The 15,840-nt window shown below is 43.0% G+C and overlaps 1 protein-coding gene across 4 annotated transcripts in view; it reads left to right on the top strand.

Annotated features, from left to right (window-relative positions):
* LOC139749163 (polycomb protein EED-like) overlaps positions 1-15,840 on the top strand; it is a 139,748-nt gene that overhangs the window by 56,053 nt on the left and 67,855 nt on the right. The gene's annotated exons all lie outside the window — the stretch shown is intronic.

Genomic DNA, 15,840 nt, shown 5'->3' with positions numbered 1-15,840 from the left:
CGTAATCCAATAACACTCTCTGGCCATCTCTCCTACTTACATATGTATACTTATTGGAAAGGATCACAATTTTGCACGTGATCAAGATATTCCTACGAGTCCACGGGGAAAATGAAACACGAAAGTTCTCAAGTGCACTTTCGTGTAATAATCACATCATCAGGGGAGGCACAGGAGAGAAACATAACAGTCAGTTGATACTCATCAAAGAGACGAAGCTAGGACGCCATTTGGTAAACATGTGATTGTCCAGAACTGACTTATATTTCTCTCTTGTGTCTCCCCTGATGATGTGATTATTACACGAAAGTGCACTTGGGAACTTTTCGTGTTTCATTTTACCCGTGGACTCATAGGAATGTATACTTATGTGTATATCTCTTTTTAAACCAGGTATATATATATATATAATATATATATAATATAATATATAATTATATGGGAGGGTGTTGATTGAGAGGGTGAAGGCATGTACAGAGCATCAGATTGGGGAAGAGCAGTGCGGTTTCAGAAGTGGTAGAGGATGTGTGGATCAGGTGTTTGCTTTGAAGAATGTATGTGAGAAATACTTAGAAAAGCAAAGGGATTTGTATGTAGCATTTATGGATCTGGAGAAGGCATATGATAGAGTTGATAGAGATGCTCTGTGGAAGGTATTAAGAATATATGGTGTGGGAGGCAAGTTGTTAGAAGCAGTGAAAAGTTTTTATCGAGGATGTAAGGCATGTGTACGTGTAGGAAGAGAGGAAAGTGATTGGTTCTCAGTGAATGTAGGTTTGCGGCAGGGGTGTGTGATGTCTCCATGGTTGTTTAATTTGTTTATGGATGGGGTTGTTAGGGAGGTAAATGCAAGAGTCCTGGAAAGAGGGGCAAGTATGAAGTCTGTTGGGGATGAGAGAGCTTGGGAAGTGAGTCAGTTGTTGTTCGCTGATGATACAGCGCTGGTGGCTGATTCATGTGAGAAACTGCAGAAGCTGGTGACTGAGTTTGGTAAAGTGTGTGGAAGAAGAAAGTTAAGAGTAAATGTGAATAAGAGCAAGGTTATTAGGTACAGTAGGGTTGAGGGTCAAGTCAATTGGGAGGTGAGTTTGAATGGAGAAAAACTGGAGGAAGTGAAGTGTTTTAGATATCTGGGAGTGGATCTGTCAGCGGATGGAACCATGGAAGCGGAAGTGGATCATAGGGTGGGGGAGGGGGCGAAAATTTTGGGAGCCTTAAAAAATGTGTGGAAGTCGAGAACATTATCTCGGAAAGCAAAAATGGGTATGTTTGAAGGAATAGTGGTTCCAACAATGTTGTATGGTTACGAGGCGTGGGCTATGGATAGAGTTGTGCGCAGGAGGATGGACGTGCTGGAAATGAGATGTTTGAGGAAAATGTGTGGTGTGAGGTGGTTTGATCGAGTAAGTAACGTAAGGGTAAGAGAGATGTGTGGAAATAAAAAGAGCGTGGTTGAGAGAGCAGAAGAGGGTGTTTTGAAATGGTTTGGGCACATGGAGAGAATGAGTGAGGAAAGATTGACCAAGAGGATATATGTGTCGGAGGTGGAGGGAACGAGGAGAAGAGGGAGACCAAATTGGAGGTAGAAAGATGGAGTGAAAAAGATTTTGTGTGATCGGGGCCTGAACATGCAGGAGGGTGAAAGGAGGGCAAGGAATAGAGTGAATTGGAGCGATGTGGTATACAGGGGTTGACGTGCTGTCAGTGGATTGAATCAAGGCATGTGAAGCGTCTGGGGTAAACCATGGAAAGCTGTGTAGGTATGTATGTTTGCGTGTGTGGACGTGTGTATGTACATGTGTATGGGGGGGGGGGGTGGGGCCATTTCTTTTGTCTGTTTCCTTGCGCTACCTCGCAAACGCGGGAGACAGCGACAAAGTATAAAAAAAAAAAAATATATATATATATATATATATATATATATATATATATATATATATATATATATATATATATCTTTTTTCTTTCAAACTATTCGCCATTTCCTGCATTAGCGAGGTAGCGTTAAGAACAGAGGACTGGGCCTTCAGGGAATACCCTCACCTGGCCGAATTCTCTGTTCCTTCTTTTGGGAAAAAAAAAACAAACGAGAGGGGAGGATTTCCAGCCCCCCGCTCCCTCCCCTTTTAGTCGCCTTCTACGACACGCAGGGAATACGTGGGAAGTATTCTTTCTCCCCTATCCCCAGGGATAATATATATATATATTTTTTCTTTCAAACTATTCGCCATTTCCCGCGTTGGCGAGGTAGCGATATATATATATATATATATATATATATATAATATAAGAATATATATATTTTTTTTTTTTTTATACTTTGTCGCTGTCTCCCGCATTTGCGAGGTAGCGCAAGGAAACAGACGAAAGAAATGGCCCAAACCCCCCCCCCCCCATACACATGTATATACATACGTCCACACACGCAAATATACATACCTACACAGCTTTCCATGGTTTACCCCAGACGCTTCACATGCCTTGATTCAATCCACTGACAGCACGTCAACCCCGGTATACCACATCGCTCCAATTCACTCTATTCCTTGCCCTCCTTTCACCCTCCTGCATGTTCAGGCCCCGATCACACAAAATCTTTTTCACTCCATCTTTCCACCTCCAATTTGGTCTCCCTCTTCTCCTTGCTCCCTCCACCTCCGACACATATATCCTCTTGGTCAATCTTTTCTCACTCATCCTCTCCATGTGCCCAAACCACTTCAAAACACCCTCTTCTGCTCTCTCAACCACGCTCTTTTTATTTCCACACATCTCTCTTACCCTTACATTACTCACTCGATCAAACCACCTCACACCACACATTGTCCTCAAACATCTCATTTCCAGCACATCCATCCTCCTGCGCACAACTCTATCCACAGCCCACGCCTCGCAACCATACAACATTGTTGGAACCACTATTCCTTCAAACATACCCATTTTTGCTTTCCGAGATAATGTTCTCGACTTCCACACATTCTTCAAGGCCCCCAGAATTTTCGCCCCCTCCCCCACCCTATGATCCACTTCCGCTTCCATGGTTCCATCCATTGCCAGATCCACTCCCAGATATCTAAAACACCTCACTTCCTCCAGTTTTTCTCCATTCAATACTCACCTCCCAATTGACTTGACCCTCAACCCTACTGTACCTAATAACCTTGCTCTTATTCACATTTACTCTTAACTTTCTTCTTTCACACACTTTACCAAACTCAGTCACCAGCTTCTGCAGTTTCTCACATGAATCAGCCACCAGCGCTGTATCATCAGCGAACAACAATTGACTCACTTCCCAAGCTCTCTCATCCCCAACAGACTTCATACTTGCCCCTCTTTCCAAAACTCTTGCATTTACCTCCCTAACAACCCCATCCATAAACAAATTAAACAACCATGGAGACATCACACACCCCTGCCGCAAACCTACATTCACTGAGAACCGATCACTTTCCTCTCTTCCTACACGTACACATGCCTTACATCCTCGATAAAAACTTTTCACTGCTTCTAACAACTTTCCTCCCACACCATATATTCTTAATACCTTCCACAGAGCATCTCTATCAACTCTATCATATGCCTTCTCCAGATCCATAAATGCTACATACAAATCCATTTGCTTTTCTAAGTATTTCTCATACATTCTTCAAAGCAAACACCTGATCCACACATCCTCTACCACTTCTGAAACCACACTGCTCTTCCCCAATCTGATGCTCTGTACATGCCTTCACCCTCTCAATCAATACCCTCCCATATAATTTACCAGGAATACTCAACAAACTTATACCTCTGTAATTTGAGCATTCACTCTTATCCCCTTTGCCTTTGTACAATGGCACTATGCATGCATTCCGCCAATCCTCAGGCACCTCACCATGAGTCATACATACATTAAATAACCTTACCAACCAGTCAACAATACAGTCACCCCCTTTTTTAATAAATTCCACTGCAGTACCATCCAAACCTGCTGCCTTGCCGGCTTTCATCTTCCGCAAAGCTCTCACTACCTCTTCTCTGTTTACCAAATCATTTTCCTTAACCCTCTCACTTTGCACACCACCTCGACCAAAAAACCCTATATCTGCCACTCTATCATCAAACACATTCAACAAACCTTCAAAATACTCACTCCATCTCCTTCTCACATCACCACTACTTGTTATCACCTCCCCATTTGCATCCTTCACTGAAGTTCCCATTTGCTCCCTTGTCTTACGCACTTTATTTACCTCCTTCCAGAACATCTTTTTATTCTCCCTAAAATTTGATGATACTCTCTCACCCCAACTCTCATTTGCCCTTTTTTTCACCTCTTGCACCTTTCTCTTGACCTCCTGTCTCTTTCTTTTATACATCTCCCACTCAATTGCATTTTTTCCCTGCAAAAATCGTCCAAATGCCTCTCTCTTCTCTTTCACTAATACTCTTACTTCTTCATCCCACCACTCACTACCCTTTCTAATCAACCCACCTCCCACTCTTCTCATGCCACAAGCATCTTTTGCGCAATCCATCACTGATTCCCTAAATACATCCCATTCCTCCCCCACTCCCCTTGCTTCCATTGTTCTCACCTTTTTCCATTCTGTACTCAGTCTCTCCTGGTACTTCCTCACACAGGTCTCCTTCTCAAGCTCACTTACTCTCCCCACCCTCTTCACCCCAACATTCACTCTTCTTTTCTGAAAACCCATACAAATCTTCACCTTAGCCTCCACAAGATAATGATCAGACATCCCTCCAGTTGCACCTCGCAGCACATTAACATCCAAAAGTCTCTCTTTCGCACGCCTGTCAATTAACACGTAATCCAATAACGCTCTCTGGCCATCTCTCCTACTTACATAAGTATACTTATGTATTTCTCGCTTTTTAAACCAGGTATTCCCAATCATCAGTCCTTTTTCAGCACATAAATCTACAAGCTCTTCACCATTTCCATTTACAACACTGAACACCCCATGTATACCAATTATTCCCTCAACTGCCACATTACTCACCTTTGCATTCAAATCACCCATCACTATAACCCGGTCTCGTGCATCAAAACCACCAACACACTCATTCAGCTGCTCCCAAAACACTTGCCTCTCTTGATCTTTCTTCTCATGCCCAGGTGCATATGCACCAATAATCACCCACCTCTCTCCATCAACTTTCAGTTTTTCCCATATTAATCGAGAATTTACTTTCTTACACTCTATCACATACTCCCACAACTCCTGTTTCAGGAGTATTGCTACTCCTTCCCTTGCTCTTGTCCTCTCACTAACCCCTGACTTTACTCCCCAGACATTCCCAAACCACTCTTCCCCTTTACCCTTGAGCTTCGTTTCACTCAGAGCCAAAACATCCAGGTTCCTTTCCTCAAACATACTACCTATCTCTCCTTTTTTCACTTCTTGGTTACATCCACACACATTTAGGCACCCCACTCTGAGCCTTCGAGGAGGATGAGCACTCCCCGCGTGACTCCTTCTGTTTCCCATTTTAGAAAGTTAATACAAGGAGGGGAGGATTTCTGGCCCCCCGCTCCCGTCCCCTCTAGTCGCTTTCTACGACACGCGAGGAATACGTGGTGGGAAGTATTCTTTCACCCCTATCCCCAGGGATAATATACACATATATATACATATACACATACACACACATACACATACATATACACATATACACACACACACACATACATATATATACATATGAAAAATGTAAGAAACAATTTAGAAAACTGAAACTTCTAGCTTGAAATGAATGAAAAAAATGAATGTCACATAATGGTTCAACCTCTGGCTATGGAAAAAAGGAAATGTATAATTTATTTACACAAACGTCAATAGCAGTTCTCATCAATTTAACCACTGTATCAATAAGCTTCAATGTCTAAGCTACATTTTTCTCCAATTTCACTATTTTCCTTCACATTTTCAATTGTGTCTGAAGGTTTCTTTTTTTTTTTTTTTTTGTCGCTGTCTCCCGCGTTTGCGAGGTAGCGCAAGGAAACAGACGAAAGAAATGGCCCAACCCACCCCCATACACATGTATATACATACTTCCACACATGCAAATATACATACCTACACAGCTTTCCATGGTTTACCCCGGACGCTTCACATGCCCTGATTCAATCCACTGACAGCACGTCAACCCTGGTATACCACATCAATCCAATTCACTCTATTCCTTGCTCTCCTTTCACCCTCCTGCATGTTCAGGCCCCGATCACACAAAATCTTTTTCACTCCATCTTTCCACCTCCAATTTGGTCTCCCACTTCTCCTCGTTCCCTCCACCTCCGACACATATATCCTCTTGGTCAATCTTTCCTCACTCATTCTCTCCATGTGCCCAAACCACTTCAAAACACCCTCTTCTGCTCTCTTAACCACGCTCTTTTTATTTCCACACATCTCTCTTACCTTTACGTACTTACTTGATCTAACCACCTCACACCACACTTTGTCCTCAAACATCTCATTTCCAGCACATCCATCCTCCTGCGCACAACTCTCTCCATAGCCCACGCCTCGCAACCATACAACAGATTGGGGAAGAGCAGTGTGGTTTCCGAAGTGGTAGAGGATGTGTGGATCAGGTGTTTGCTTTGAAGAATGTATGTGAGAAATACTTAGAAAAGCAAATGGATTTGTGTGTAGCATTTATGGATCTGGAGAAGGCATATGATAGAGTTGATAGAGATGCTCTGTGGAAGGTATTAAGAATATATGGTGTGGGAGGCAAGTTGTTAGAAGCAGTGAAAAGTTTTTATCGAGGATGTAAGGCATGTGTATGTGTAGGAAGAGAGGAAAGTAATTGGTTCTCAGTGAATGTAGGTTTGCGGCAGGGGTGTGTAATGTCTCCATGGTTGTTTAATTTGTTTATGGAAGGGGTTGTTAGGGAGGTGAATGCAAGAGTTTTGGAAAGAGGGGCAAGTATGAAGTCTGTTGTGGATGAGAGGGCTTGGGAAGTGAGTCAGTTGTTGTTTGCTGATGATACAGCGCTGGTGGCTGATTCATGTGAGAAACTGCAGAAGCTGGTGACTGAGTTTGGGAAAGTGTGTGAAAGAAGAAAGTTAAGAGTAAATGTGGAGTTTTGGGAAAGTGTGTGAAAGAAGAAAGTTAAGAGTAAATGTGAATAAGAGCAAGGTTATTAGGTACAGTAGGGTTGAGGGTCAAGTCAATTGGGAGGTAAGTTTGAATGGAGAAAAACTGGAGGAAGTAAAGTGTTTTAGATATCTGGGAGTGGATCTGGCAGCGGATGGAGCCATGGAAGCGGAAGTGGATCATAGGGTGGGGGAGGGGGCAAAAATCCTGGAAGCCTTGAACAATGTGTGGAAGTCGAGAACAGTATCTCGGAAAGCAAAAATGGGTATGTTTGAAGGAATAGTGGTTCCAACAATGTTGTATGGTTGCGAGGCGTGGGCTATGGTGAGGAAAGATTGACCAAGAGGATATATGTGTCGGAGGTGGAGGGAACAAGGAGAAGAGGGAGACCAAATTGGAGGTGGAAAGATGGAGTGAAAAAGATTTTGTGTGATCGGGGCCTGAACATGCAGGAGGGTGAAAGGAGGGCAAGGAATAGAGTGAATTGGAGCGATGTGGTATACCGGGGTTGACGTGCTGTCAGTGGATTGAATCAAGGCATGTGAAGCGTCTGGGGTAAGCCATGGAAAGCTGTGTAGGTATGTATATTTGCGTGTGTGGACGTATGTATATACATGTGTATGGGGGGGGTTGGGCCATTTCTTTCGTCTGTTTCCTTGCGCTACCTCGCAAACGTGGGAGACAGCGACAAAGTATAATAAATATAAAATAATATATATATATATATATATATATATATATATATATATTTTTTTTTTTATAATTTGTCGCTGTCTCCCGCGTTTGCGAGGTAGCGCAAGGAAACAGACGAAAGAAATGGCCCAACCCCCCCATACACATGTATAGACATACGTCCACACACGCAGATATACATACCTACACAGCTTTCCATGGTTTACCCCAGACGCTTCACATGCCTTGATTTAATCCACTGACAGCACGTCAACCCCGGTATACCACATCGCTCCAATTCACTCTATTCCTTGCCCTCCTTTCACCCTCCTGCATGTTCAGGCCCCGATCACACAAAATCTTTTTCACTCCATCTTTCCACCTCCAATTTGGTCTCCCTCTTCTCCTCGTTCCTTCCACCTCCGACACATATATCCTCTTGGTCAATCTTTCCTCACTCATTCTCTCCATGTGCCCAAACCACTTCAAAACACCCTCTTCTGCTCTCTCAACCACGCTCTTTTTATTTCCACACATCTCTCTTACCCTTACGTTACTCACTCGATCAAACCACCTCACACCACACATTGTCCTCAAACATCTCATTTCCAGCACATCCATCCTCCTGCGCACAACTCTATCCATAGCCCACGCCTCGCAACCATACAACATTGTTGGAACCACTGTTCCTTCAAACATACCCATTTTTGCTTCCCGAGATAATGTTCTCGACTTCCACACATTCTTCAAGGCTCCCAGAATTTTCGCCCCCTCCCCCACCCTGAGATCCACTTCCGCTTCCATGGTTCCATCCGCTGCCAGATCCACTCCCAGATATCTAAAACACTTCACTTCCTCCAGTTTTTCTCCATTCAAACTCACCTCCCAATTGACTTGACCCTCAACCCTACTGTACCTTGATATGGGTAAAACTGAAAGTTGATGGAGAGAGATGGGTGATTATTGGTGCATATGCACCTGGGCATGAGAAGAAAGATCATGAGAGGCAAGTGTTTTGGGAGCAGCTGAATGAGTGTGTTAGTGGTTTTGATGCACGAGACCGGGTTATAGTGATGGGTGATTTGAATGCAAAGGTGAGTAATGTGGCAGTTGAGGGAGTAATTGGTATACATGGGGTGTTCAGTGTTGTAAATGGAAATGGTGAAGAGCTTGTAGATTTATGTGCTGAAAAAGGACTGGTGATTGGGAATACCTGGTTTAAAAAGCGAGATATATATAAGTATACGTATGTAAGTAGGAGAGATGGCCAGAGAGCGTTATTGGATTATGTGTTAATTGACAGACGTGCGAAAGAGAGACTTTTGGATGTTAATGTGCTGAGAGGTGCAACTGGAGGGATGTCTGATCATTATCTTGTGGAGGCTAAGGTGAAGATTTGTATGGGTTTTCAGAAAAGAAGAGTGAATGTTGGGGTGAAGAGGGTGGTGAGAGTAAGTGAGCTTGGGAAGGAGACTTGTGTGAGGAAGTACCAGGAGAGACTGAGTACAGAATGGAAAAAGGTGAGAACAATGGAAGTAAGGGGAGTGGGGAGGAATGGGATTATTTAGGGAATCAGTGATGGATTGCGCAAACGATGCTTGTGGCATGATAAGAGTGGGAGGTGGGTTGATTAGAAAGGGGAGTGAATGGTGGGATGAAGAAGTAAGATTGTTAGTGAAAGAGAAGCGAGAGGCATTTGGACGATTTTTGCTGGGAAAAAATGCAGTTGAGTGGGAGATATATAAAAGAAAGAGACAGGAGGTCAAGAGAATGGTGCAAGAGGTGAAAAAGAGGGCAAATGAGAGTTGGGGTGAGAGAGTATCATTAAATTTTAGGGAGAATAAAAAGATGTTCTGGAAGGAGGTAAATAAAGTGCGTAAGACAAGGGAGCAAATGGGAACTTCAGTGAAGGATGCAAATGGGGAGGTGATAACAAGTAGTGGTGATATGAGAAGGAGTGAGTATGGAGTGAGATGGAGTGAGTATTTTGAAGGTTTGTTGAATGTGTTTGATGATAGAGTGGCAGATATAGGGTGTTTTGGTCGAGGTGGTGTGCAAAGTGAGAGGGTTAGGGAAAATGATTTGGTAAACCGAGAAGAGGTAGTAAAAGCTTTGCGGAAGATGAAAGCCATCAAGGCAGCAGGTTTGGATGGTATTGCAGTGGAATTTATTAAAAAAGGGGGTGACTGTATTATTGACTGGTTGGTAAGGTTATTTAATGTATGTATGACTCATGGTGAGGTGCCTAAGGATTGGCGGAATGCTTGCATAGTGCCATTGTACAAATGCAAAGGGGATAAGAGTGAGTGCTCAAATTACAGAGTTATAGGTTTGTTGCGTATTCCTGGTAAATTATATATGAGGGTATTGATTGAGAGGGTGAAGGCATGTACAGAGCATCAGATTTGGGAAGAGCAGTGTGGTTTCAGAAGTGGTAGAGGATGTGTGGATCAGGTGTTTGCTTTGAAGAATGTATGTGAGAAATACTTAGAAAAGCGAATGGATTTGTATTTAGTATTTATGGATCTGGATAAGGCTTATGATAGAGTTGATAGAGATGCTCTGTGGATGGTATTAAGAATATATGGTGTGGGAGGCAAGTTGTTAGAAGAAGTGAAAAGTTTTTATCGAGGATGTAAGGCATGTGTACGTGTAGGAAGAGAGGAAAGTGATTGGTGAATGTAGGTTTGCGGCAGGGGTGTGTGATGTCTCCATGGTTGTTTAATTTGTTTATGGAAGGGGTTGTTAGGGAGGTGAATGCAAGAGTTTTGGAAAGAGGGGCAAGTATGAAGTCTGTTGGGGATGAGAGAGCTTGGGAAGTGAGTCAGTTGTTGTTCGCTGATGATACAGCGCTGGTGGCTGATTCATGTGAGAAACTGCAGAAGCTGGTGACTGAGTTTGGTAAAGTGTGTGAAAGAAGAAAGTTAAGAGTAAATGTGAATAAGAGCAAGGTAATTAGGTACAGTAGGGTTGAGGGTCAAGTCAATTGGGAGGTAAGTTTGAATGGAGAAAAACTGGAGGAAGTAAAGTGTTTTAGATATCTGGGAGTGGATCTGGCAGCGGATGGAACCATGGAAGCGGAAGTGGATCATAGGGTGGGGGAGGGGGCGAAAATCCTGGGAGCCTTGAAGAATGTGTGGAATATGAGAACATTATCTCGGAAAGCAAAAATGGGTATATTTGAAGGAATAATGGTTCCAACAATGTTGTATGGTTGGGAGGCGTGTGCTATGGATAGAGTTGTGCGCAGGAGGATGGATGTGCTGGAAATGAGATGTTTGAGGACAATGTGTGGTGTGAGGTGGTTTGATCGAGTAAGTAACGTAAGGGTAAGAGAGATAAGTGGAAATAAAAAGAGCATGGTTGAGAGAGCAGAAGAGGGTGTTTTGAAATGGTTTGGGCACATGGAGAGAATGAGTGAGGAAAGATTGACCAAGAGGATATATGTGTCAGAGGTGGAGGGAACGAGGAGAAGTGGGAGACCAAATTGGAGGTGGAAAGATGGAGTGAAAAAGATTTTGTGTGATCGGGCCTGAACATGCAGGAGGGTGAAAGGAGGGCAAGGAATAGAGTGAATTGGATCGATGTGGTATACCTGGGTTGACGTGCCGTCAGTGGATTGAATCAGGGCATGTGAAGCGTCTGGGGTAAACGGTAAACCATGGAAAGCTGTGTAGGTATGTATATTTGCATGTGTGGACGTATGTATATACATGTGTATGGGGGTGGGTTGGGCCATTTCTTTCATCTGTTTCCTTGCGCTACCTTGCAAATGCGGGAGACAGCAACAAAGCAAAAAAGAAAAATATATATATATATATATATATATATATATATATATATATATATATATATATATATATACAGGAGTTGTGGGAGTATGTAATAGAATGTAAGAAAGTAAATTCTCGATTAATATGGGTAAAACTGAAAGTTGATGGAGAGAGGTGGATGATTATTGGTGCATATGCACCTGGGCATGAGAAGAAAGATCGTGAGAGGCAAGTGTTTTGGGAGCAGCTGAATGAGTGTGTTAGTGGTTTTGATGCACGAGACCGGGTTATAGTGATGGGTGATTTGAATGCAAAGGTGAGTAATGTGGCAGTTGAGGGAATAATTGGTATACATGGGGTGTTCAGTGTTGTAAATGGAAATGGTGAAGATCTTGTAGATTTATGTGCTGAAAAAGGACTGATGATTGGGAATACCTGGTTTAAAAAGCGAGATATACATAAGTATACTTATGTAAGTAGGAGAGATGGCCAGAGAGCGTTATTGGATTACGTGTTAATTGACAGGCGTGCGAAAGAGAGACTTTTGGATATTAATGTGCTGAGAGGTGCAACTGGAGGGATGTCTGATCATTATCTTGTGGAGGCTAAGGTGAAGATTTGTATGGGTTTTCAGAAAAGAAGAGTGAATGTTGGGGTGAAGAGGGTGGTGAGAGTAAGTGAGCTTGGGAAGGAGACTTGTGTGAGGAAGTACCAGGAGAGACTGAGTACAGAATGGAAAAAGGTGAGAACAATGGAAGTAAGGGGAGTGGGGAGGAATGGGATGTATTTAGGGAATCAGTGATGGATTGCGCAAAAGATGCTTGTGGCATGAGAAGAGTGGGAGGTGGGTTGATTAGAAAGGGTAGTGAGTGGTGAGATGAAGAAGTAAGAGTATTAGTGAAAGAGAAGAGAGAGGCATTTGGACGATTTATGCAGGGAAAAAATGCAATTGAGTGGGAGATGTATAGAAGAAAGAGACAGGAGGTCAAGACAAAGGTGCAAGAGGTGAAAAAGAGGGCAAATGAGAGTTGGGGTGAGAGAGTATCATTAAATTTTAGGGAGAATAAAAAGATGTTCTGGAAGGAGGTAAATAAAGTGCGTAAGACAAGGGAGCAAATGGGAACTTCAGTGAAGGGCGCAAATGGGGAGGTGATAACAAGTAGTGGTGATGTGGGAAGGAGATGGAGTGAGTATTTTGAAGGTTTGTTGAATGTGTTTGATGATAGAGTGGCAGATATAGGGTGTTTTGGTCGAGGTGGTGTGCAAAGTGAGAGGGTTAGGGAAAATGATTTGGTAAACAGAGAAGAGGTAGTGAAAGCTTTGCGGAAGATGAAATCCGGCAAGGCAGCAGGTTTGGATGGTATTGCAGTGGAATTCATTAAAAAGGGGGTGACTGTATTGTTGACTGGTTGGTAAGGTTATTTAATGTATGTATGACTCATGGTGAGGTGCCTGAGGATTGGCGGAATGCGTGCATAGTGCCATTGTACAAAGGCAAAGGGGATAAGAGTGAGTGCTCAAATTACAGAGGTATAAGTTTGTTGAGTATTCCTGGTTAATTATATGGGAGGGTATTGATTGAGAGGGTGAAGGCATGTACAGAGCATCAGATTGGGGAAGAGCAGTGTGGTTTCAGAAGTGGTAGAGGATGTGTGGATCAGGTGTTTGCTTTGAAGAATGTATGTGAGAAATACTTAGAAAAGTAAATGGATTTGTATGTAGCATTTTTGGATCTGGAGAAGGCATATGATAGAGTTGATAGAGATGCTCTGTGGAAGGTATTAAGAATATATGGTGTGGGAGGCAAGTTGTTAGAAGCAGTGAAAAGTTTTTATCGAGGATGTAAGGCATGTGTACGTGTAGGAAGAGAGGAAAGTGATTGGTTCTCAGTGAATGTAGGTTTGCGGCAGGGATGTGTGATGTCTCCATGGTTGTTTAATTTGTTTATGGATGGGGTTGTTAGGGAGGTAAATGCAAGAGTTTTGGAAAGAGTGGCAAGTATGAAGTCTGTTGGGGATGAGAGAGCTTGGGAAGTAAGTCAGTTGTTGTTCGCTGATGATACAGCGCTGGTGGCTGATTCATGTGAGAAACTGCAGAAGCTGGTGACTGAGTTTGGTAAAGTGTGTGAAAGAAGAAAGTTAAGAGTAAATGTGAATAAGAGCAAGGTTATTAGGTACAGTAGGGTTGAGGGTCAAGTCAATTGGGAGGTGAGTTTGAATGGAGAAAAACTGAGGAAGTGAAGTGTTTTAGATATCTGGGAGTGGATCTGGCAGCGGATGGAACCATGGAAGCGGAAGTGGATCATAGGGTGGGGGAGGGGGCGAAAATTCTGGGGGCCTTGAAGAATGTGTGGAAGTCGAGAACATTATCTCGGAAAGCAAAAATGGGTATGTTTGAAGGAATAGTGGTTCCAACAATGTTGTATGGTTGCGAGGCGTGGGCTATGGATAGAGTTGTGCGCAGGAGGATGGATGTGCTGGAAATGAGATGTTTGAGGACAATGTGTGGTGTGAGGTGGTTTGATCGAGTGAGTAACGTAAGGGTAAGAGAGATGTGTGGAAATAAAAAGAGCGTGGTTGAGAGAGCAGAAGAGGGTGTTTTGAAGTGGTTTGGGCACATGGAGAGAATGAGTGAGGAAAGATTGACCAAGAGGATTTATGTGTCGGAGGTGGAGGGAACGAGGAGAAGAGGGAGACCAAATTGGAGGTGGAAAGATGGAGTGAAAAAGATTTTGTGTGATCGGGGCCTGAACATGCAGGAGGGTGAAAGGAGGGCAAGGAATAGAGTGAATTGGAGCGATGTGGTATACCGGGGTTGACGTGCTGTCAGTGGATTGAAGCAAGGCATGTGAAGCGTCTGGGGTAAACCATGGAAAGCTGTGTAGGTATGTATATTTGCGTGTGTGGACGTATGTATATACATGTGTATGGGGCGGGGTTGGGCCATTTCTTTCGTCTGTTTCCTTGCGCTACCTCGCAAACGCGGGAGACCGACAAAGTATAATAAAAAAAATAAATAAAAAATATATATATATATATATATATATATATATATATATATATATATATATATATATATATATATATATATATATATATATATTTATGTATATATATATATATATATTGGGAGCGAGGGGCTGGAAATCCTCCCCTCTTGTTTTCTTTAATTTTCCAAAAGAAGGAACAGAGAAGGGGGCCAGGTGAGGATATTCCCTCAAAGGCCCAGTTTGCTTTGTCGCTGTCTCCCACGTTTGCAAGGTAGCGCAAGGAAACAGACGAAAGAAATGGCACAACCCACCCCCATACACAAGGTACACACACACACGCCCACACACGTAAATATACATACCTATACATATCTATTCCTTCAAACATACCCATTTTTGTTCTGGGAGCCTTAAAAATGTTTGGAAGTCGAGAACATTAGCTTGGAAAGCAAAAATGGGTATATTTGTTGTATGGTTGCGAGGCATGGGCTATGGATATATTTGTGCGGAGAAGGGTGGATGTGCTGGAAATGAGATGTTTGAGGACAATGTATGGTGTGAGGTGGTTTGATCGAGTAAGTAATGTAAGGATAAGAGAGATGTGTGGAAATAAAAAGAGCGTGGTTGAGAGAGCAGAAGAGGGTGTTTTGAAATGGTTTGGTCACATGGAGAGAATGAGTGAGGAAAGATTGACCAAGAGGATATATGTGTCATTGGTGGAGGGAATGAGGAGAAGTGGGAGACCAAATTAGAGGTGGAAAGATGGAGTGAAAAAGATTTTGAGTGATCGGGGCCTGAACATGCAGGAAGGTGAAAGGCGGGCAAGGAATAGAGTGAATTGGAACGATGTGGTATACCATGGTCGACGTGCTGTCAGTGGATTGAACCAGGGCATGTGAAGCATCTTGGGTAAACCATGGAAAGTTCTGTGGGGCCTGGATGTGGAAAGGGAGCTGTGTCTTCGGTACATTATAACATGACAGCTAGAGACTGAGTGTGAACGAATGGGGCCTTTGTTGTCTTTTCCTAGCGTTACCTTGCACACATGAGGGGGGACGGGGCTGTTATTCCATATGTGGCAAGGTGGCGATGGGAATAAATAAAGGCAGACAGTATGAATTATGTACATGTATATATATGTATATGTCTGGATGTGTATATATATGTGTACATTGAGATGTATAGGTATGTATATTTGCGTGTGTAGACTTGTATGTATATACATGTGTATGTGGGCGGGTTGGGCCATTCTTTTGTCTGTTTCCTTGCGCTACCTCGCTAACGCGGGAGACAG

The sequence above is a fragment of the Panulirus ornatus genome, chromosome 6, assembly GCF_036320965.1.
Source record: "Panulirus ornatus isolate Po-2019 chromosome 6, ASM3632096v1, whole genome shotgun sequence".
NCBI classification, from domain to species: Eukaryota; Metazoa; Arthropoda; class Malacostraca; order Decapoda; family Palinuridae; genus Panulirus; species Panulirus ornatus.
The sequence above is the reverse complement of the archived record's forward strand: the minus strand, read 5'-3'. Positions and strand labels throughout refer to the sequence as shown.